The sequence below is a fragment of the Lagenorhynchus albirostris genome, chromosome 2 (genome assembly GCF_949774975.1).
Source record: "Lagenorhynchus albirostris chromosome 2, mLagAlb1.1, whole genome shotgun sequence".
Classification (NCBI taxonomy): domain Eukaryota; kingdom Metazoa; phylum Chordata; class Mammalia; order Artiodactyla; family Delphinidae; genus Lagenorhynchus; species Lagenorhynchus albirostris.
The window spans coordinates 43,643,197-43,666,202 of record NC_083096.1 but is presented as its reverse complement, the minus strand read 5'-3'; the positions used below and the strand labels follow the sequence as shown (position 1 = coordinate 43,666,202).

At 40.9% G+C, this 23,006-nt stretch overlaps 1 pseudogene; it reads left to right on the top strand.

Moving 5' to 3' along the window:
* Positions 1–19,561: 19,561 nt before the first annotated feature.
* LOC132515401 (centrosomal protein 20-like) lies at positions 19,562–22,326 on the top strand (annotated as a pseudogene).
* The last annotated feature ends 680 nt before the right edge of the window (positions 22,327–23,006 follow it).

Below are 23,006 nucleotides of genomic sequence, written 5' to 3'. Positions count from 1 at the left end.
GGCTGCCTTAGAACTTATAGACTATGGCTTTATCAAATGTTAAGATGCCTAACCTCTAACCCGTGCCACACGATTGAGCTTCTCTTGTGACAGTGCCTATTCTCTATTTTCATAGAGAAATAACAATTTCTCTATGATTTAAGGATGCTAAAGTCTATGAAAGATAAACCCTAAGATCCCATAGACTTCATAAGTAGTTTGTTTCTTGTTCATGTTGAGGCCAGTCTGTGGAGGGGCAGGGATTCTTCTCCACACTGTCATCCCCGTCCCAGGTCTATTGTGCTCTGCTTTCTTCAATGCAAAGTATCCAAAATCTGCCTGGGCACTGGCATTCTGCCAAATGATGGGGGAAGGATGACTTGCAACATTTCTGCCCTCATTTCACTACCAGAGGAAGTCATATGGCCACATGTAACTTCAAAGATGTCCAAAAAATAAGTCTAGTTGGAGATAAAAAGAGTTTAGCTGGTCTCTGTCAAATAATCTAACAGTGTGGTAGGAAATTAACCATTTGTTATTTAGTGATGCTCCACCTAAAACAGTTAAATGGAGCCGTGTTGGATCATGCAGGAGCTAAAGCAAAGTGAGAAAAATGTCACCCTCTCATATTAAAGTCAGTGAGAGTAAAAATGAAAATGAAAAAGCTTGGCCTACTGCAGGGATGATTTGCAAATGTGTTGGGCATGTATTTTCCAAATTCAGTCAGAGTGAAATAGTGTAAATGTGTATTACATTCTTACCATCAGGAAGGTAAGAATGTAATATAAACTATGCCTAAAAAATGTAGCCTTGGGCTTCCCTGGTGGCGCAGTGGTTGAGAGTCTGCCTGCCGATGCAGGGGACACGGGTTCGTGCCCTGGTCCGGGAAGATCCCACATGCAGCGGAGCGGCTGGGCCCGTGAGCCATGGCCGCTGAGCCTGTGCGTCCGGAACCTGTGCTCCGCAGCGGGAGAGGCCACAACAGTGAGAGGCCAGCATACCGCAAAAAAAAAAAAAAAATGTAGCCTTAATTGTATTGTAGTACATTTTATGTACTGTTTAAAAAAGGAGATTGAAGGGACTTCCCTGGTGGTCCAGCGGATAAGACTCCGTGCTCCCAATGCAGGGGACACGGGTTTGATCCCTGGTCAGGGAACTAAGATCCCACATCCCACATGCCACACGGCGCGGGCAAAAAAAAAAAAAAAGGAGATTGAAGAGTCAAAGTGTGTCCGTTTTTATACAGTACTAAGCAAACAAACAAGAAAACAGAGAGAGGCCAACTATTTCTGGTGGATACAAATGTTCCAATCACTCAGAAGATCATGTTTTCTCTTTTTAAAAAAGGATGAGTCTCTGTACTGTATTTTAACCTGGGGACAGTATTCCTCTGGTCCATTTGCTGTAACTTTAGTCTCACTAGAATTATGATTATTAATTTTAATAGATATTTGGACCATGACTTACTGACCACTTACCATAAGCCAACCACTATTCTATGCTCTTTGAACAAGTTAATTCATTTTTTCAACAACTCTGAGTTTTTCCATTTCACTGATGAAGAAACTGAGTCCTACTAATGAAATGACTTGTACAACAGGCTACTGAAAATTCAGCTGGCAAGTTGCAGAGTTGGATGTGAGTGTAGATTTAGCTGATGCCAAATCCCTTGATCTCACCTAATACACGATCCTGCCTCTTGAGGGAAACAGATACTGCTACAGGAAAGGGGGAACTCTGGGATAGTGGAAAGTCATATCTTCAATGAAACAAATAGATTTACCTTCTGGTTAAATGTCTTGTGTGAGTCTTGATGGTTTTTTGTAGTGTACCCTCTGTGTTTTCAGGTGCAAAAAAAGAGAAAATTTGAAAAAAACAACCAGTGTTATGCATCCACTGTTGGCATGATTTATATAGTTATTAATAGGATGATTAAATGTCTGCCTACTAAGTACTAGACATCACTCTTCATTTTGTATAATAAACATCCCCCAGATGGTCTCAATTTTACTTTGTGTGCTCCCTGGATCTGATATTATGTCTCAAATCACATGTTGCAGGTGTGCTATGTGTACCTCTCTCCATTAGGAATAAAATCACTGATCTGGTCTTCAGTATCTTAAGGTAAAATACTAGTCCATTGATAGATGACTGAAGAGAAGATATGGTATACACACACACACACACACACACACACACACACACACACACACACAGTGGAATATTACTCAGCCATTAAAAATATGAAATCTTGCCATTTATAACAACATGGATAGACCTAGAGAATGTAAGGCTAAGTGAAACAACTCAGACAAAGAAAGACAAATACTGTATGATTTCATTTACATGTGGAATCAAAAAAGCAAAACAAGTGAACAATCATAACAAAACAGAAATAGACTCATAGATACAGAAAACAAATGGGTTGTTGCCAGAAGGGAGGGGGTGGGGGGATGGGTGAAATAAGGGAAGGGGGTTAGGAGGTACAAACCTCTATGTATAAAATAAATAAGTCACAGGGTTGTAATGTACAACATAAGGAATACAGTCAATAATAGTGTAATGACCTTGTATGGTGACAGATGGTAGCTAGACTTATGGTAAATATTTGATAATGTATAAAAATAAAGAATCACTACGTTGTACACTTGAAACTAATAATATTGTAAGTCAATTATACTGCAATTAAAAAATAATTCTATCAGGACCACAAAACACTAGGACTAATGTGAATGAAACATGCAACATGTACATGAATCTGTTTTGCTCTGGTCTTAATCATCTCATTTTACTCAAAGATGAAAACTCACATAACCCTAACAACAAACTGTCTTCTACCCTGATGCTCACTGGTGTTGTTCCTGCTGGACTGTATCAAAATCAGTAGCAGATAATTCTGCATAAACAAATTTCATTACTCCAACATTCTGAAATTTAATGGGCAGCATGGTCCATTAATGTTTTCTTTAAATATGACTAATATTTATTTTTGTGCTGTTTCTACAGAACTCTTATGAGATCTTATTCTGTTTGGACTTGACAATTTGATCAGTGAGTTGTCTCCCTCTTGCTGTGAGATTAATATATCTTGAACATTCTATGAATGTTTGAAAATAGACCCTATATACCAGAATTTAACTTTTGTCTCAAAACTTCCTGTAAAACTTTATGATGTACCAAAAAATATAAGTGGAAGGATGAAGACTGAGAAATCAGTTATTTTGTAAAACAACTTACAGTAGAAAAACCGCCAAGGACTTACTGCATAGCACAGGGAACTATGCTCAATATTTTGTAATAACCTATATGGGAAAAGAATCCAAAAAGAATATGTATATGTATTTATATATGTATATGAATATATGAAATATATATATAAAATATATATGAAAAAGAATATATACTTACATACATATTCAGTTTTATATATATATATATATAACTGAATCATTTTGCTTTACACCTGAAACTAACACATTGTAAATCAACTATACTTCAATTTAAAAAAAAATTTTTATAATAGATGCAAAGAACATAAAAATTGCTGCACAATATTTTTCATTCACATTTAATCATATTGAAAACCAATTTAGACTAGCTTGAATATCAAGGAAATCCAGTGATTTGTTATTCCATAGCAACCCAACATTAAATATTGAACCGAGAAGCTTGTGCCCACAAATATCCTTGCCTCCACAATGGGGAATCCTACAAAATTCCGGAAACATGAGCTGATATTTTAGTAACTATAACAATGTTATCAAAGACAAACATACAAGGCATTCTTTTCCACAATGAGTCTACAAACATTGGGGTTTCCTACCTAAGGCTGTTTTCATTGGCGACAGCTTCAACAGGGTGAAAAGTTTAAACAGTAAGAAGCAAGGCAGAATAGAATTTTGAAGTCTCAGTATCACAGCCTCTGTTTTTTCTTTTCTTACTGTGATTCACTTATTTTACGATGTAGTGCCTCATTTGGCCTCTTCATGCCTCAGAAGACAATACTGCTGTGATTTTGAATTATATCTTTGTTTATTTGGAGGTTCACTACCAGAGGCAAAGGATTAAAAAAGCCATATTAAATAAGATACGGATTTGTTGTTGTTGTTCTATTTATAAGAAACTTTTAGAAAAGGCAAAACTGAGGGGCTTCCCTGGTGGTGCAGTGGTTAAGAATCCGCCTGCCAATGCAGGGGACACAGGTTCGATACCTGGTCCGGGAAGATCCCACATGCCGTGGAGCAACTAAGCCCGTGTGCCACAACTACTGAGCCCGCATGCCATAACTACTGAAGCCCACGCGCCAAGAGCCCATGCTCCGCAACAAGAGAAGCCACGGCAATGAGAGGCCCGTGCAGCCCGTGCACCGTAGCCCCGACTCACCGCAACTAGAGAAAACCCACGTGCAGCAACAAAGACCCAATGCAGCCAAAAATAAATAAATAATAATAAAATTTTAAAACTAAAAAAAAAAAGAAAAGGCAAAACTGTGGAGACAGAAAATACTTTAGTGGTTATCTGGGGCTGGGGTTGGGAGCAGGAGTTACTGCAAGAGGGAAGAGAGGACCTTTCTGCAGGGGTGGAAGCATTCTCAGATGGGGTTGCGACAACTGCACTGCACAGCTGCATAAATGTACTTTAGGCCACTGAACCTTATTCTAAGAATGGTATCTAAATTATACCTTGGTAAAGAGGCAACCCTCCTGCGGCTCCCCTGTCCTCATTGTAAAGGCAGAGTCTTCGCCATGGCCCCCAAGGCTTGGCATGATCTGGCCCCCTCCCTCCCTCTCTGTGCTCCCTTCTCTCCTCTCACTCACCAACCCACTCCTCCCATACTGGTCTCCTCGCTGTTCCTTCATCATCCCAGGCACCTCCCTCTTCAGAGCCTTTGCACTGGCTGTTCCCTTCACCTGCAACACTCTTCCCCATGTATCAGCCTGACTCCCTCTCTTACATTCTTCAGGTCTGTTAAGATGTCACCTCCTCAGAGAAGACTTTCCAGACCACCTTATTTATTTTATTTTATTTATTTATTTTTATCTTTTGGCCATGCCACTCAACACGTGGGATCTTATTTCTCCGACCAGGGATCGAACCCGTGCCCCCTGCAGTGGAAATGTGGAGCCCTAACTGCTGGACCGCCAGGGGAGTCCCCAGACTACCTATTGAAACGACAACCCTCTTACCCAGTACCCTTCATTTCCTATCCCCCTCTCCAAATTTCTTTCTTTCTTTCTCCCCCTTATTGCCGTTTGACCTGCGGTATATTTTTCTTATCTACCTTGTTCACTGTGTGTCTCTGTCCATCCTTCCCCTGCCCTTCAACTACAACAGAGATCCCAGTGGGTGGGACCTCTGTTTTGTCACAGCTGTAACCTCAGCATTAGCACAGGGCCTACCATGTAGCAGGGACTCAAGACACACTAGCTGAAGGAATGATTGGCAGGTCTCTGGGCCCTGTGTCTGAGCCCCTGGAGGAGAATCAGGCTGGCTGGGGTGCCTGCTCTGTGCTAGACCCCCTGGGTGGGGAGAGGGGGGTGGTGGCTATGGACAGAGCAGTCACTAAGACACTGTTCTTGCTTTTGGATCTGCATGGCTAATCTCACACAACCCCCAGGAACATCCTCTCAGGGGTGCATGAGGGCTGAGAAACAGTTGAGACCCTGAGGGCCAGGCAGGGGCCAGGAGGCAGCCCAAATTTCCAGCATGTCCTCACAGGGCCAGACAGGACAGGAGGCAGCCAGGCTTTCCAGTATGTCCGAACTGACTGCCAGGATCCACCCACTATTTGCATCAGGGAATTCCACCTCAGCCCGGCCTCTGTTTCAAAGTCCATTCATTCCATGAACACTGAGCTCTTGCTTTGCATCCAGCCCTGAGCTGGGTGGCACTGGGGACACAGTGCTGATGAAGACTCTGCCCTCCTGGGGCTCCTAGTCTAGCGGGGAAGACAGAAAAAGTGGTCCGTTGGTGGTGTTAATCACAGGTGGGCAGGGCTGGGTCAGGGGAGCCGGGCGGGCTGAAGGAGTCCAGAGGTGACACCTGATCCAATCTGAGGGGGTCAGAGAGGGCTTCCAGGGGAGAGGATGTCTGAGATCTGCTGCAGTAAGTTATCAGCCAGGTAGAGGGGAGAAATGTGAAAGGCTACTGTGAGGAAAGAGATAGTAAGCCACACTCCTGGAAATAAAAGAGGTCCAGATTGGCTGATCCTCCCCTAGTCCAGCGGTTCTCAAACAGCGGTGATTTTGACCTGCGGAGAACATTTGGCAATATCTGGAGACATTGTTGGTTGTCACAGCCGGGGAGAGGTATGTGTGCTACTGGCATCTAGTAAGCAGAGGCCAGGGATGTTCCTACACGTCCTGTAATGCACAGAACAGCTCCCCTCCTCCACCCCCCAAAAGGAATTATCCAACCCCAAGTGTCAATAGTATCAAGGTTAAGAAATCCTAGTCTAATGTGAAGAAAAGTCAGATTGTGCAAGGTCTTGATGTGCTAAAGAATTTGTACATTATCCTGAAGGCAAAGAGATAGGCTTGAAAGGTTTTAAGCAAAGATGGGACAAGAGAAGATCTAGGTGTGCCTGGAAACTCAGGTCAATCAGCGCAGCCTGAGCCCTAGTCTCTCTGACCTAACCCCCACCCAACCCCCCAACCTCCCACAATAAACAACAGGAATTCAGAGGAGGAAAGACTTCCTTTCAGCAAGACGGGAAAGCTCCCGAGGGCTGGGATGGGCACTAGGGCAATAAAACATTTCTTGAGCTGCCTCCAGGCCAGACTCAGGCTGAGGTGGTGAAAAGATTCAGACCAGATATACCCAGCATTGGGCTCTCTCATACCAGTCTCACCTTGGTGTCATTATTGACCCCCAGATGACATTATTGACCTTCCTCTGGGCTCTTTCAGGCCCAGGCACAGACGTATGTCACCATCTTAGTCATCTAGGACTGTAAGTCTCTTTACACATCAGTCTCCTCTCCCACCGCACTGAAGGCAGGGACAAGGCCAGAGCCATCACTGCGGTCCATCTTTGCGGCCCATCTTTGCGGCCCATCGCAGGACTGGACTTCCTGTCCAACCCCTCCACTTACCACTGGAGATTCGAAGCCCCAAAGAGGGAAAGGACTTGCTTGAGGTCAGCTTCATTCTCGTCTCCCAGCCTGTACTCCTCTCCCCCATGCTGCCTCCCATGCGGCAATGACCTCCCAGTGAATGGGCACACAGTGCCTTGCTGTCACTCCATTGATTCTGGGTGCCTGAAAGGTGGCTACCTGCGTGGCCTGGTGTGCCCTGCAGCCTCAGTTTAGTTGAAAAGGTGCTGGTCAGAAGTCATCAGCCCCTGGACTCATTCCCCCATAAGACTAGTTTATGCTGAAATCATACCCATCCCAGACCTGACCATGTTGGGTCGGGAATGTCTGGTAACTTCTACGTGGGATGGATCCCACACCTATCCTGGGTGACTTCTTGTAAGCACCTCACCTTAGTCTCACGGTTCCTTGGCTTCCTATCTGTAACATGGGGCTGTTGGCCTCTGCGGCCAGTGCCCTTACCCACGATGATTACCTGACTCCCCCAGAACTAGAAAACTCCTGCTTAATCATTGCCCACACCTCAGGCACTGCAAGCCAGACCACTCAAAGAACGGTTTTGGAACTTGGAATCTCTGAGTTGAAACCCAGGATGCTTGGGGACAAGTCCACTCCCCTCTGCATCAGTCCCCACACTCAGGCGTGAGTGTGCAGGAGATCCGGAGCTCAGCAGGGTCCTGCTCCCCACACTGCCGGCCTCCTAAGCCCTGGGCCCTTCCTGGACTTGGTGAGCTAGTTCTCTCTGGGCAAGCTGTCCCACTGCCCCAGGATTCTGTGCAAAGGGGCAGGACACACCCGTGGGAGCCCCCAGGTAGGGAAGAACCCCTCAGGCTCACCTCTGACTTTGCACTTGACCGGCACTTCCACCCCAGCCCCCTACTGCTCAGCCTAATATGGTCTGGAGTTTTCAATATATTACTTTTAATTACTCTGAGACCCTCACTGTACTTGGAGCCAATGGTAGCATGGTGTTCTAATTTTTCAAATCTCTCTTAAAATGAGTAGGAAACCACACATAAGGATAAATCTCAGGACAATGACATTAGAAGTTAACTTTCCCAGTTAAACAACTTTCCATATTATCTACCACTGAGTTTTTTTTTTAATAATCCACATTAAAAATAAAGTTGTTCAATCTTTTTTTAAATTTGTGAGGTGCCGTTCATTATAAATAAGTCATCCTCTGTAAATTTTAAAGTAAAGAGACTTTTCTTGACTAGTAGATTTGGTAATAGCTCTTCAGAAGGTCCAAGCCAGTAACCTACTCTAAAATTTAACTTCCTCTTTGTTAACTACTATTAATAAAACACCTAAGAAATAATTCTCATCGGAGCCTCATACTTCTCCACAAAAAGTCAGAAAGGACAATATCATTTTTCTCATTTGAAAAACCAAGAAACTGAAGCTCATGAAGTTTTGCGTGTTCAAACAACTTGTAATGATGGAGCTATGATTACAGTCTAGATTTCTAACTGTTAAGTGTTAATAAAATAAAATGGTGACGATCTTGAGTTCTGCAGTCAGAAGAAAAGGGGTTAGAATACTGGCTGTCTTTTATTTGCTGGGGGCACTGGACAAGTTATTTAATCTCTTCATCACTCAGTTTCTTTATCTTTAAAATAGGGATAATAATAGTGTCCACTTCATAACATGGTTGTGAGAATTAAATGAACACTTATGCAATGCCTGGCTTATAATAAGTATTCAATAAATATTTGCTAATGTAATCAGCCCTGTCCATTCTTACTCTACGGAGGCAGCTTCAGTAAAGTGGTAAAAGCTTGGCTTCGGACGGAGCCAGATGAGTTCTGATTTCTGTTCTATCTCATGATCTTTATATGAGTTCCTTCCCTGTGAACTCTTCTGGCCAGTTTTTCATATGTAAAACTGTAAGGGATACTCTGAAGATTAAAGTCCTGGTCTGTAGAAGAGGAGGTTTAATAAAAGTTCAATTTCTTTTAGTCTACCTTGAACCTCTGCCAGAAAGTTTCTTTACTAAGTACTTATTTCTTTAGTATGCATTTAGCCCCTTGTTTCTATAAGCCATATTATTCAACAAGGTATTACCAGAACCTAGCATAGTGCCTGCATCTATTAGGCAACCAGCAAATATGTGTGGAACTATGTATTTCATGTTGTAGGAGAGAGCATTCTCTGCAGCTTAGGATGGCCAGAGAAGACTTCAGGAAAGAGACAGGATTTAAGTGGATCTTGAATAATGTTTGGAAAAATGGTCACCATGTAAGAATAGAGAATGATAGGAGATCTGCTCATGAAAATGAGCAGCCCACAAAACCTAAACTTCAAATATGGGCAAGAATGATGATCCTTGTAGAAGCTCTAGAGGTGATATTCTTCAAATCTGACCCAGGAGATATTTAGAGTTCCAAGACAGGAGTGATATATATCCTGGAAGGAGCACAGGGAAAAGTGATTATTTGGTGGTGGTTTTAGAAATGGAAAAAGAGGGCTTCCCTGGTGGCACAGTGGTTAAGAATCTGCCTGCCACTGCAGGGGACACAGGTTCGTGCCCTGGTCCGGGAAGATCCCACATGCCACGGAGCAACTAAGCCCGTGCACCACAACTACTGAGCCTGCCCTCTAGAGTCTGCGAGCCACAACTACCGAAGCCCGTGCACCACAACTACTGAAGCCCACGTGCCTAGAGCTCGTGCTCCGCAACAAGAAGCCACCGGAATGAGAAGCCCGCACACCGCAACGAAGACCCAACACAGCCAGAAATAAATAAATTAAATTAATAAATTTAAAAACAAAGCAGAAACTAACACACCATTGTAAAGCAATTATACCCCAATAAAGATGTTAAAAAAAATGGAAAAAGAGCAAAAGTTATCTTTTCCATATTTTGAAAGTGGTGGAAGAATGGTTCATTAGTCTGTATTCACAATTCTGATATAATAAAATTTAATAAAAGCCAGTTTTTCTTACATATACTTTCCTTACTTTGATTATAACTTTTCAGTTTGGGTTGGAATCATTCCATTGATGTTAATGATATTCCATATAAGTATAGAAAGAATCTTTGGACACATTGCTCTCTTGTAACTATAGGCTGCAACATTGTCAGGAGATAGAGTCTTTTTAATAACAGGAAACAGTGCAAAGGCATTGGTGTCCTCTGTCTCTGGAGGTGTCAACATGTTGGGGGTCTTAGTTGAGGTGGTGGACAAATGGCTGCAGATATTTCATTGTGTTTTCATCTCCGTGGGACTCCTCAACTATAGGGGCAGAGTTATCCCATTGCTAAGGGAAGGCTATGTTTGGCAGGAGTTAAAAGTGCTGAAGACATGGAAACTGTGGATATTGCCAGACGTTTTTCAAGGATGTGGGTCCAGGTGTCCTGATTTGAAATTTCCTCTTGAGGCTCCCTCCTACCATGTTAGAGGACAATGATTTCTCTGTTTATTCTCATGCTTGATCTAGAAAAGGATGAGGTTGATCTGAGAGCTTCAGATTACTTTTCGACTACTTGTTTAAAAGGACTTTATTCATAAACTCTTTCACTACCTTATTTCTTTAGTAAAAACAACTCATTTCCATTTCCTTTTTTTGTTGTTAAGATTTAATTTAAATTTTTTTTTTTGGCTGTGTTGGGTCTTTGTTGCTGTGCACGGGTTTTCTCTAGTTGCGGCAAGTGAGGGCTACTCTTTGTTGCGGTGCACAGGCTTCTCATTGTGGTGGCTTCTCTTGTTGTGGAGCATGGGCTCTAGGCGTCCCGGCTTCAGCAGTTGTGGCACGCAGTCTCAGTAGTTGTGGCTCATGGGCTTAGTTGCTCTGCGACATATGGGATCTTCCTGGACCAGGGCTCGAACCCGTGTCCCCTTCATTGGCAGGTGGATTCGTATCCACTGCACCACAAGGGAAGTCCCCTTATTTCCATTTCCGATGCCGTACTCTAGAGCTTGTCACCATGCAGGGACCTGCTATACTTGAAATCTTCAATTCAGTTATCCTACTCTTTTGCAAGAGTAGGATTAGTTTCACCCTCATTTTCTATTCTGTGATCTTGAGAGAACTTCGAATTCCAGGACAATTTTTCTTTATCTTCACTTATCAGGTTTTTCTTTTTTTCTCCCAATAATTCAACCTTTCCCTCCAGTTGATTCCATGGTTCACATTCTAACCTTTCTCTTACCCATAATCTACACCCCAATCTACTCTTACCACTGCCTTGTAAAATTCCAAGCATGGATGAATACCATGTTTCCGGCACAGCACCAGCAAAGTAAACTTCTACTCAATGCCTCCCCAACTTCCTCCTTATTCTTAGAACACTTTAATACTTAATTCCAAGAGGAAATAGAGACCATCAAATAAGATCCCTCTCAACATCTGTGTCTAAGTCTAAAGATTCACCTGCATCCATACTCCATACTCACCTTTCTCTTCTAAAAGAAATGGTATCCCTCTTTTTGTTGTTGTTGGGTTTTTTTTGGCCGTGCCACACAGCCTGTGGGATCTTAGTTTCCTGACCAGGGTTCGAACCTGTGCCCCCTGCACTGGAAATGCAGAGTCTTAACTACTGGACGGCCAGGGAAGTCCCAGCATCCCTCTTTTTAAAGTTCATGTCTTTACTTGAGCTCTCTGCATTTCTATTCCACCTACCCTCTCAAGGACTTCACCTACTAATTGTTCCATCTCTCTCCTATCAGCATTAAGCTTGCTTATATCTCTCCTGTCTCAAGAACAACAAAAACTTCTACTCTCATCTTTCTTTCCTACTAAGGACGCCTCTTTGAATGCGTCATCCACTCTCACCCCTCCACTTCCCAACAACCACTTAGTCTTCATACTTTTCTATATGGTTTCTGCCTTTACAAGCCTATTACAACAGATTTGTTCTCACTAAGGATTACAGTGATTTCTTGTAGCTAAATTCAATGGGTAATTACTATTCCATATAACTTTCTGTAGATTTAACATTGTTCCGCAGTTCCTTTCTCTTGGAATCTTTTCTTTTTCTTTTTTTGTGGCTGCATCGTGTGGCAAGCTGATCTTAGTTCCCAGACCAGGGATCGAATCCATGCTCCCTGCATTGGGAGCATGGAGTCTTAATCACTGGAAGTCCCTTGGAATCTTTCTTTCCTTGGTGTCTGTGATACTACACTCTCCTGTTTTCTTTTCTTTTTTTCTTTATTCTTCCTTGCTGATTCCTCTTAATCAGTCTGTTTTGCCAGCATGTCTTCTGTTGTCCATTTCTTAAATGTTGGTATCTCTATGGGCTTTATTCTCAGCTCTCTTTACTGTAGATTCTCTTGCCAGTCAATCTCATTAAGTTCCATGGTTCAGTTTTCCCACCATATGCGGATGACGGCCATATCCTCATGTCTATTCCAGCAGCTCTTCTGAGTAACAGATTCATGCATGCAGCTCCTTTTGGATTTCTAACAGGTACATATCTGCCTTAGTCTTTTCGGGCTACCATAACAAACTACCATTGAATAGCTGGTTTTAAAGAATAGAAATTTATTTTCTTATAGTAGTAGAGGCTAGAAGTCTGAGATCAGGGTGCCAGCATGATTGGGTTCTGGTGATGCCATCTTGCCGACTTCTAGAAGGTCATCTTTTCACTGTGTACTCATGTGGTGGGGGTCTGGGGAATCTTTCTCTTCCTTTTCCTATAAGGCCACAGTCTTATCAGATTAGGGTCCTACCTATGTTCTCATTTAACCTTAAGTATCTCCACAAAAGCCGTATCTCCAGATACAGCCACCTTGGAGATTAGAGCTTCAACATATGAATTTGGGTTGGGGGAGGGAATAATTCAGTCCAAAGCAATGTGCAAGATTGAACTCATCAGCTCCATACTAAAATCAGTTCTATTTTCTGTGTTCCAATTTTAAGGAATTGCACCAGAGACAGTACAATGCAGAAATAAAGAAAATGGGTGCTAGAGCCAGTCTTCTTGGGCTCAAATCCAGGTTCTTATCTTTTACTAAAAATTTGCCCTTGGGCCTCATATTTTTATCCATAAATGGAATTATTATATAGTATCTATCACATAGGAACGTGGTGAGGATTAAATGAGTTGATCTAATCCTTGAAACAGTACCAGGCACATGGATATAATTATCAAAACAGTGCTCCGTAAATATCAACTATTATTATATCATCCACCTAATCGATTAAACCAAATGCCTGCATGTCACCCTTGACCCTTACCTCTCCCTTCTCTCTGGTGTTTACTTAATTTCCAGGTTCTACAGTTTCTATCTCCTTAACATTCTGGAACTGATTCACATTCTCCATCCCCTTACCTTTTTTCCCAGGCCAGGAACCACTTCTCTTTTCTAGATTGCTACAATAACATAGTAACTAGTCTTTGCTACAATAACATATTAACTGGTCTTCCTTGGCTGACCTCCTTCCAGTCTAGTCTCTCTCCACATCCAGAAGGTTTTACCAAAAATGCAAATCTCTTCGTATCAGTTCTCTGCCTAAATCCATTAAACGGTTCCCCCCAAATCTCTATAATGGTTTACAGGCTTTTCATGATCTTCCCATGCTTACCTTTATTTATTATTCTCTTTTCTGTCCACTCACCAATTCTCACTCCATGTGGTAGCTACACTTTAAATTACTTTATTTACTTTAAGGCTGTGCTTCCCAAGAAACTTTTTACTTTATAACACACAGAAAATGATAATATGTGCAATGGCACACTGGGGTAAACCAACAAGTTTGCTTGTGTCTAGGGGCAATTGGCCCGAGATCTCATCTCTCACCGCAAGGGTGAGAGAATCAAGATTTAAACATATCTGTAACTCTTTCACAACCTAACAGCATAACTAAGGCACATTAGCTTGAAAGCTGTGTCTAATTACAGATTACCACACCAGTGCCATGAATTCCACTGTCCTTTCCTAGAGCCACCATAACCAAATATCAAAACTCTTCTAAAGTGCAAACTAATCCTTCACATCCCACCTTAGAGGGCACTTCCTCTAAGAGTCTTCACTTACCTCTCATGTTTGTTTCTTTTGTTTGTTTGTTTTTTGTTTTGTTTTGTTTTTCCTGTGTGCTCCAAATAGCAGCTATGTGTCCCCTTTCATCGCTTATATAAAAACATGTTCCTGAGGAACTTTCCACATACATTGATAATATAATAATAGATAAATGCTTAGGATCTAGTGGGAACATAGAAAAATCTGCAGGAAGTTTATATGAATCCAGTAGTAATATAAAATTAATTCTCAACATTGCCTAAAAATCCCGACCAATGCTGTTACTTCCTGTACTTAATTAATTAGGTAGATTCTTCATTGACATAATAAAACAGACACTTTTTACATAGTAAACCAACTCCCTTTTTAGCCAATGCAATTGTCTACCTTAGGTACCAGTATAAACAAGCAAGACAATTGCTTTCCTGAAATAAGGAAGATGTAGTTTGAGCTAAGCCTGGCTTTTGGCAGCAGCATTAGAGTGAATCTAACTAAAAGGTAGATATTTACATTTGGGGGGAAAATTTAAATGCTCTCAAGCATCAGAATCTCTATATGCAAAGGTTGGGCTTCCCTGGTGGCGCAGTGGTTAAGAATCCCCCTGCCAATGCAGGGGACAGGGGTTCGAGCTCTGGTCCGGGAAAATCCCACATGCCGCAGAGCAACTAAGTCCGTGCGCCACAACAAGAGAAGCCACCGCAATGAGAAGCCCACGCACCGCAATGAAGAGTAGCCCCTGCTCTCCGCAGCTAGAGAAAGCCTGTGCAGCAAGAAAGACACAACACAGCAAATATAAATAAATAAATTTTTAAAAAAAGAATCTCTATATACAAAGGTAAATTCCACTATTATCTTCCAGAAGAAATTGTGTCTTAAATGCATAATTCCTTTACCCTTTTGGATTCTTGACTCAAGCCAATTTCAAACTCTGTGAATAACTGAGAATTAACTTGACATTTTTTTTTTTTTTTGCGGTACGCGGGCCTCTCACTGTTGTGGCCTCTCCCGTTGCGGAGCAACAGGCTCCGAACGCTCAGGCTCAGTGACCATGGCTAACAGGCCCAGCCGCTCCGCGTCATGTGGGATCCTCCCGGACCGGGGCACGAACCCGTGTCCCCTGCATCGGCAGGCGGACTCTCAACTACTGCGCCACCAGGGAGGCCCTAAACAAAACTTTTACATGAGAGGAAAATATGTGATAGGAGAAAAGTGGTTATAGGAACTTAGGATTGTAAAAATAAATTCTTCAAAACAGTACATTTTGGGGTTTTCTACTAATAAATATCAAAATCATTCCATTAATTGACACAAATTACACAAGTAATGTCAAAGGGGAATTTAAGAAAACTTATTAGGTAAGAAATTAAAGCCAACTGACTCGTTAAGAAACTAGATTTAAAACCTATGTTTTTTTTTTGTTTGTTTGTTTTTTTGGCTGTACCTCATGGCTTGTGGGATCTCAGTTCCCCAGCCAGGGATTTGAACCAGAGCCATCACAGTGAAAGCCCAGAATCCTAACCACTAGGCCACCAGGGAACTCCCCAAACCTAAAATTGTGTTCAGAATTTGGTTTGTTATCCTTGAAAGAAGAGAGTATTGACCAGATGACATTTTGAGTCTTCTCAAAGTTGTATTCTTACTGTTCATCTCCCTTTAGCATCCTTTTTAATTCACCTATCCCCCTTTCCACTGTATTTCCCTCTGTTTTGACTCTTTCCCCTTAGTTGCTAACTGTACAACCGACCTTATTCATTATTTATTCATCAAATAAGAACAACAAACAAACATTCCTGGTCACTACTTCCTCTTCTGGCCAGCAGCCTATGTCTCTTTTCTCCTCAGCCAAACTTATTTAAATGGCAACATTTCCCAGTCTTCTATATCTCCTCAAATTTTCTTTAATCTTGACCCATTACGGTCTGCCTTTCACTGGTTTTTCTGCTGAGACTGTGGTCAGTAATTTAACTGAAAACCGTTTAGTACTGTATCTAGGAAATTTATCTCAGTCCTCTTTTGCCTCCAGCAGCACTTGATACCACTGATAACATCTGTACTTCTTGATTTTTGCCCTTGAAATGGTAAAACCCAACCAGTGCATCTGGATTCAGGCCCATCAGCAGTGGTAGGATAAATGGTTGCTGGCAAAACAGCACACTTGAAAACCGAACAGAGGACTGCAGGGTGGTCTGTCCTAGTGCGGCAGTGCAGCATCTAAGCCATCCTCTCATTCTCAAATTGATCTCATGTTCCCAAAGGAGAGAACTGAGGAAAAGGAAAGAAGGAGAAACTGGTAGAGGGAAAGGGAAACTGAGCGCCCATGTGTGATTTGTGAGGTCATTCTCTGTTCCACTTATAAGACTAGACTGTGAGCAAAGGGTGCTTTGCTCACAAAGAATGCTCCAATAGAATGCCACTGGGCCACAGCAGAAGCCACTATGGGCCCCATCATGAAATCATGGAAACCACAGAGAAATTATACTACCTATGGCCAAAGGCATTGGAATTATCTTCTTTAGTGAATTTACTGCCACCGCTGAAGACCTCCTTCACCTGCATTATTTTTGATTTCTCATTTAAACATTTGTTGTAAATTGAAGGACTTGGCTTTGCATTTGAAACTTATTTAATGATTACAACCTATATCTCCTGGTACTTTCACTTACTCTTACTTATTCTTTCTAACCCTCCCTTAATCATTCCTTATTTTTCTACTCATTAAATATGGGTATTTTTCTCAAAGTCCCCATTATTTTTATCTTCTTTTCCTACTTTGTATGGTCAATCCAGGTGAATTTATTCTTTTTGTTCTGATTCTATGGATCCATCCCAGACCTGTTTCCAAACTTCAGGCCCATATAGCCCACTAAGTATTAAACATATCCACCTATATTTCTGATAGAGCCCTCAAGAAAACATAGCCCAAAGAGACTTCCTGTATTTTTGTTTCTGATGACATAGCAGACTGAGTTCATAGGAAACCCCCTTAATTTAAAAAAACGTGTGGTATGGGATATAAAAATACATTCAACATACTCTAGGGATTTCCGTGGTGCTGCAGTGGTTGAGAATCTGCCTGCCACTGCAGGGGACACGGGTTTGATCCCTGATCCGGGAAGATCCCACATGCCGCGGAGCAACTAAGCCCGTGTGCCACAACTACTGAGCCTGCACTCTAGAGCCCACGAGCCACAACTACTGAGCTCATGTGCCACAACTACTGAAGCCCACGCGCCTAGAGCCCGTGCTCTGCAACAAGAGAAGCCACCGCAATGAGAAGCCCGCGCACTGCAATGAAGAGTAGCCCCCGCTCACCACCACTAGAGAAAAGCCCGCGCACGGCAATGAAGATCCAACGCAGCCAAAAATAAGTAAATAAATAAATAAATAAATAATAAAATAGGCAAAGTATACAAATAGACATTAAAAAAAACCCAACATGTTATACATGACTGTGCTCAGAACAAATAAAAAGAAAATCCCAGAAATAAAGAGGGCATTTACAGTCAGTAATAACAGGCTCAAGCCTTTTCCATTTTGTCCTTAGAGGATCTTAAATCTGAATATTTGCTTTAATGTCTAAGTAGTTGTGGTTTCAACATCTATGTGAAGAAAGCAGATAGAGCCTTGAACCTGCATGAGTCAAGCAGTTGGAACTGAGATGCCTGCATATAAGCAGGTCACTGCAAAGACTACCTCCTCAATGAGAAAGGGTAGAGAGCACTAGATAGGAAAAAAACACACATGTGACTTGTAGACTTGTGGTTTGTGATTGCATAGTTATGGAATACAGATGGTGTGGCAATACCTTAGCTGAAAAGTAGTAAAAACTGGTTCCAGAATAGAAAAACAAGAAAAAAATTGCCACATTTCAAAAACTAGGGGTACCTTGGATTCCTTAGAAAACAAACCCTACTGAAGACGATTTCACAATAAAAGTAACAAACCACAAATTTGTGATTCAAGGAGTCAAGCTTCATCTATCTCGAAACACTGTCATCTTAGAGTCCTTTCTTCTAATTGTATGGACAGGAATGAGAGTGGAGAAGTATATCTGCTCTTAATTGCCTTGGACTGGGACTGACACATAAGTTTTACTTATATTCCATTGGTGAGAATTCGTCATATGACATCACCTCAATACTTGGGAGTATCATGGTCTAGCAGTGTGCCCAGGAGAATGTAACAGTTTTGTGAACATATAGCAATTATCTTTGCCACATTCTCCTATCAAATAGATTAGTAAGAGTTATTGATTCTGCCTTGGATATCAGTAACTATCCTCTTCTCCTTCCCAATGTCTTTAAGCTTGTTTAGGGTGTCATCATCTTTCACTTGGAATACTGCAATAACCTCCTGACTTGTCTTCCTATGACCTGTTTCTCCCTACCACAGTTAGAATACTTTGGCTGTAAATAATACTGGCTTTAGGTAACTTAGGAAAAATTGGGAAATTAATATACAGGGCTATTTAACATCTTATGAACTCCAGAAGCAATAATAAATGTAGGTGCAGGAAAGTCCTGGAAAAAGAGATTGAAAGGGTATCAGGCCTGCAACCAATGGTCAGGTATCCACAGTTGGCTTTTAGCTTATTTGGCCTCTCTTTAAGAGAAAAATTTTTTTCTCCCAATCCACCAGGGGTTTCCTATCTTAATGCTGCAAAACATTCAGTGTCTTTTCCTCCAGTATGATGCCATTCATAGACAGCTTTGGCATGGAAGTATTTTTTTATACCTGTCTTCTATCTACAAGGGCTAGGACCAATCTAAGTCATCTATCTCTTTTTATCTCCCACATTCTAACTTGATGTTTTATACAATCCAGGCAGAGTGATTGTTCAATCAATATTCAACAAATCAATGAATGACCAACAGCATTATGCCATTTTATTGCACTCTGAGCATATTGTTAACCACCTCTGATCTATGAGTTCTTGCACTGATTCAGACTAGTGAGCCTTTCATCCTTCAAGAAAAATTTCTCTCTAAAAAGAAGGACGATTGACCCTTTATTTTCTTATCTTACCTGGCTGTGACACCATAAATTACCTACATTATGTCCTGTGTTTGACCCCATGGGAAAGTTCTGTGTATTGGTCATTCTTGTAGATCTCTGTTAATTCGGAGCTTACAAAGTACTTTTGCACCACACATTAATTATTCTGACTCAAAATTTTCTCTTAAAAAAAAGGTATTAATAAAATTTAGCTTAGTAGATAATTGTATAGTGTCTTGAGAACTATTTTACATGTATTAATACGTTTGTTTGGTTGGCTTTTCTTTGCTTTTTTTTTTTGGTTTTACAAAACAATCCCATAAGTAACTAGGGATGGAACTAGTATTTTCCCCAAATCATTTTCCCATTAGTGTTATCTCAAAGCTCAAATCTGATAACTGATTTTGTTATCAGATCCCACGTGATACTGCTGTCCCACACAGCATTTAGTGAAACAGTTCTGTTGGAAGCAAAAACAAATGTCATCAAGAAAAAATGGATTGTAGGCGCCCCTGGCGGTCGTTGAAAAATGGCGACTGTCGCTGAGCTGAAGGCCGTTTTAAAAGACACCTTGGAAAAAAAGAGGAGTATTAGGGCAGTTAAAAGCAAGGATTCAAACTGAAGTTTTCAATGCCCTTGATGGTGAAAGTGAACCCCGACCATCATTGCCTCATGAAAACCTTCTAATTAATGAATTAATTCTGGAGTATTTGGAATTCAACAAATATAAGTATACAGCATGTGTCCTCACAGCAGAATCTGGTCAACCCATAGTTCCATTGGACAATTTCTCATCCGTGAACTAAAATCATTTGAACTAGGGTTCAAATCCCAGCTCTACCTTTTACTACCTCTGTGACCTTGGACAACTTACTTAAATTTTCTATGCTTTAGTTTCTTCATGTATTAAAATTGGGACCACAGTAGTACACACCTCGGGAATTCCCTGGCGGTCCAGTGGTTAGAACTCCGTGCTTCCACTGCAGGGGTCATTGCTTCCATCCCTGGTTGGGGAACTAAGATCCCTGCAAGCCTCCTGGTGTGGCAAAAAAAAAAAAAAAAAAAAAAAAAAAATAGTACCCACCTCATAGAATTCTTGTGTAGAATAAATGAGCTAACGCCTGTAAAATGCTCAGTAAAATTGTTAATTGAAAATTTCTTCTTGTTAGGGGAGAGACACTCAAGATTTTTTCCAGGGTTGAGTACTCATTATAATAGTTAAACCTGACCAATTTTGTTGTTTTCTTTGCAGTTGGCAGTCGATATGTGTGTATTTAAATAAACTCCAATGTTTTCAAATAAATTTATCATTTTTATTGTTGACATTTACTAAACTCCAGTTAAAGTTATTGTCCTTACTCTAAGCAAAAAGAAGCAGCAGAAAGAAACCACCAGTGACTAAAGTAGCATTCCGTATATAGTTACTCACCCCTCACTAGGAGGCAGGTCTTTGTTTCTAGAAACAGACATTTTCCTATTCTTGAAACTAATATTTTGGTCTTAGGTGTATCAGATAGATGCAGGTTGCTCTATCCCAGATTCATTCAAACTACTCCAGATCTGGTGCTTTTGTTCTTTTACAATCTCCTGCAATGTGCCAGGTAGGTGAACAGTTATCTGTTGCCATGAGGGATTAAATATAGATAGATGATAGATGATAGATAGATAGATAGATAGATAGGAATAGATAGATTTTCAGCTCTGTTATTGAACTAAGCTATTTATGCCAGTTAAATGTACTTCCCCTTTCCAAAATAGCTTTCCAACCAAAAATATAAATTTAAAATTTCTATTTGACCCTATGTTTCATTTATCTGGAGTACTTCAATACTGTAGTACACATCTATATATGTACAGCTGCTGCTTTGGAGGAAGTAATCCTTCCAGATTCAGGTCAATGTAAATTACATTTTCAGTTATGTCAATTACATTTGAAACAAAATCTTCCCTTCTATTATTCTTCCTCCGTTTTCCCCTTCCACTTTCCCTCCTTCCTTCCCTCAGTCTCCACTCCAGTCACACTGACCTCCTTCCTGTTCCTGGAACACACCAGACATGCCCCCTTAGTTGTCTGGCTAACTCCCTCACTTCTTTTATTTTTTTAATTTTTAATTTCTTTTTCTGAGATTTTTAATAATAATTTAGGGAAGGACTTTTTGTTTAGCATCTTTATTGAAGTATAATTGCTTCACAATGTTGTGTTAGTTTCTGCTGTATAACAAAGTGAATCGGCTATACGTATAAATATATCCCCTCCCTCACTTCTTTTAAATACGTATACATACGTCCCCTCCCTCACTTCTTTTAAATCTTCACTCAAATCTTTATGATTAAGTTCATTTGAGATTACCCTGAGGATACTTTTTAAAATTGCAACCTCCTACATCACACTCTGGAAAATCCTTCTTCCACTCAGTTAAAAAATTTTTCCATATCGCTAATTGTCTTGTAAAATATATATATAGTTATTATCTATCTCTCCCCACTCAAATGAAAGCTCTACAAGAGCAGAGTAAGGATCTTTGTTTTGCTCACTGCTGCATCCTAAGAAACTAGAACATAGTAAGTACTCAAAATACTTGATGAATAAATGGGTGGAATAAAATGTGTAAAGAGCAGGACGCATTCCATCAGTCTAAGCTGGTCCAATATATGTCTCTATGTTCACAAATGAATTGTGTGAAATTACTGTGCTTTCTGGTAAAATAATAAAGTAAGATATATGTATCATTTACTTTTTTTTCTATTCTAAAAGGAGTGTCGTCCCTTTTCAGATCACATGGAACTAAAATCTATTATGATACCATCGCCTTTTAAAAAAGTAGATATGCAGAAAACCTCCAGTAAATTTATTACATTCTTACTTATAGTAATAAAGTAGTTACTTTTGAAAGTAAAAATATATATTTATAAGTCAGGGGAAAGCTTTGTGAGGTTTTTAAAAAAAGAGTGCTAGAGATGGAATCTGGCGTCAGGTATTTCTTGTGCCTCTTCATTTCTTGGCAATTTCTTTTTTTTAATTTTTTTTTTAATGAAAACTACAATTTTATTAATTCCTTAAGGTTTGCATTCACACAAATTGTGCAAATTGTTCTCCATGGGGAAAAACAACCAAACCAAAGTCCTATTTTTAGAAAGGGTTGCTCTAACTTTCTGCTCAGTTACAGTCTCTTTGTGTTCTGGCCTTCCAGGCCTCCCCTCCACAGAGCTGCCACCAGGGAAACCCTCAGTGTCACCCTCATTGGAGCCGAGGGGACTGAAGAAATGACGAACTTGTCTCAGACTCAGCAGTAAGTTAGGCTTTCTGCTCTCACCCCTCGTTTCTCATCTTCCACGACGGGTTTCTACCTACTTTCTGTGAGCTGGCCCCTCTGTATTTCCCAATTCTGACAACCTTCCAAGTATTGAAATCACCTTGTTGCCAAGAACCTCCTTTGGTCCTTACAGTTCTCCTCTCTGGACTGGAGCCTTTTGCCTGAACCCGATGGAATAAACGCACCTGACAGTGCATTAATCTCCCTCAATGAACTTCCAAGTTGCACCTCATCCTGTGTCTACCTAGCTCCATCAGATCCTGGCATCACAGCCTTTTCCTCCCACAATTGATGCTGTAGTCTGTCTCCCCATTGTTTATCTTTCAACTACCTTCATTTTCCCTTGCCATACATTTCTGTACTATTTTCTGCCTACATAGGTGACCTTCCTGCCTGCTGCCTGCCTCACTCTATTCTATGGGTCGTACTACAATTCTTAGCCATTCAAAGAATCCTGCCACAGTTATCCATACTATCCCGGCCATATTTCAAGATACAAGTTTTATCTATTTTTTAAAAAAACAATCAGAATAAATAGATTAGATAATTTGCAGTCTTCTGTTCTATCAGTGTTTATTTGTGAATCTGTAAAAACAAGCAGCCCAGCATGTCATGAACATTTTTACTGCAATACACACGGGCATTCAGCAGCAACTAAGC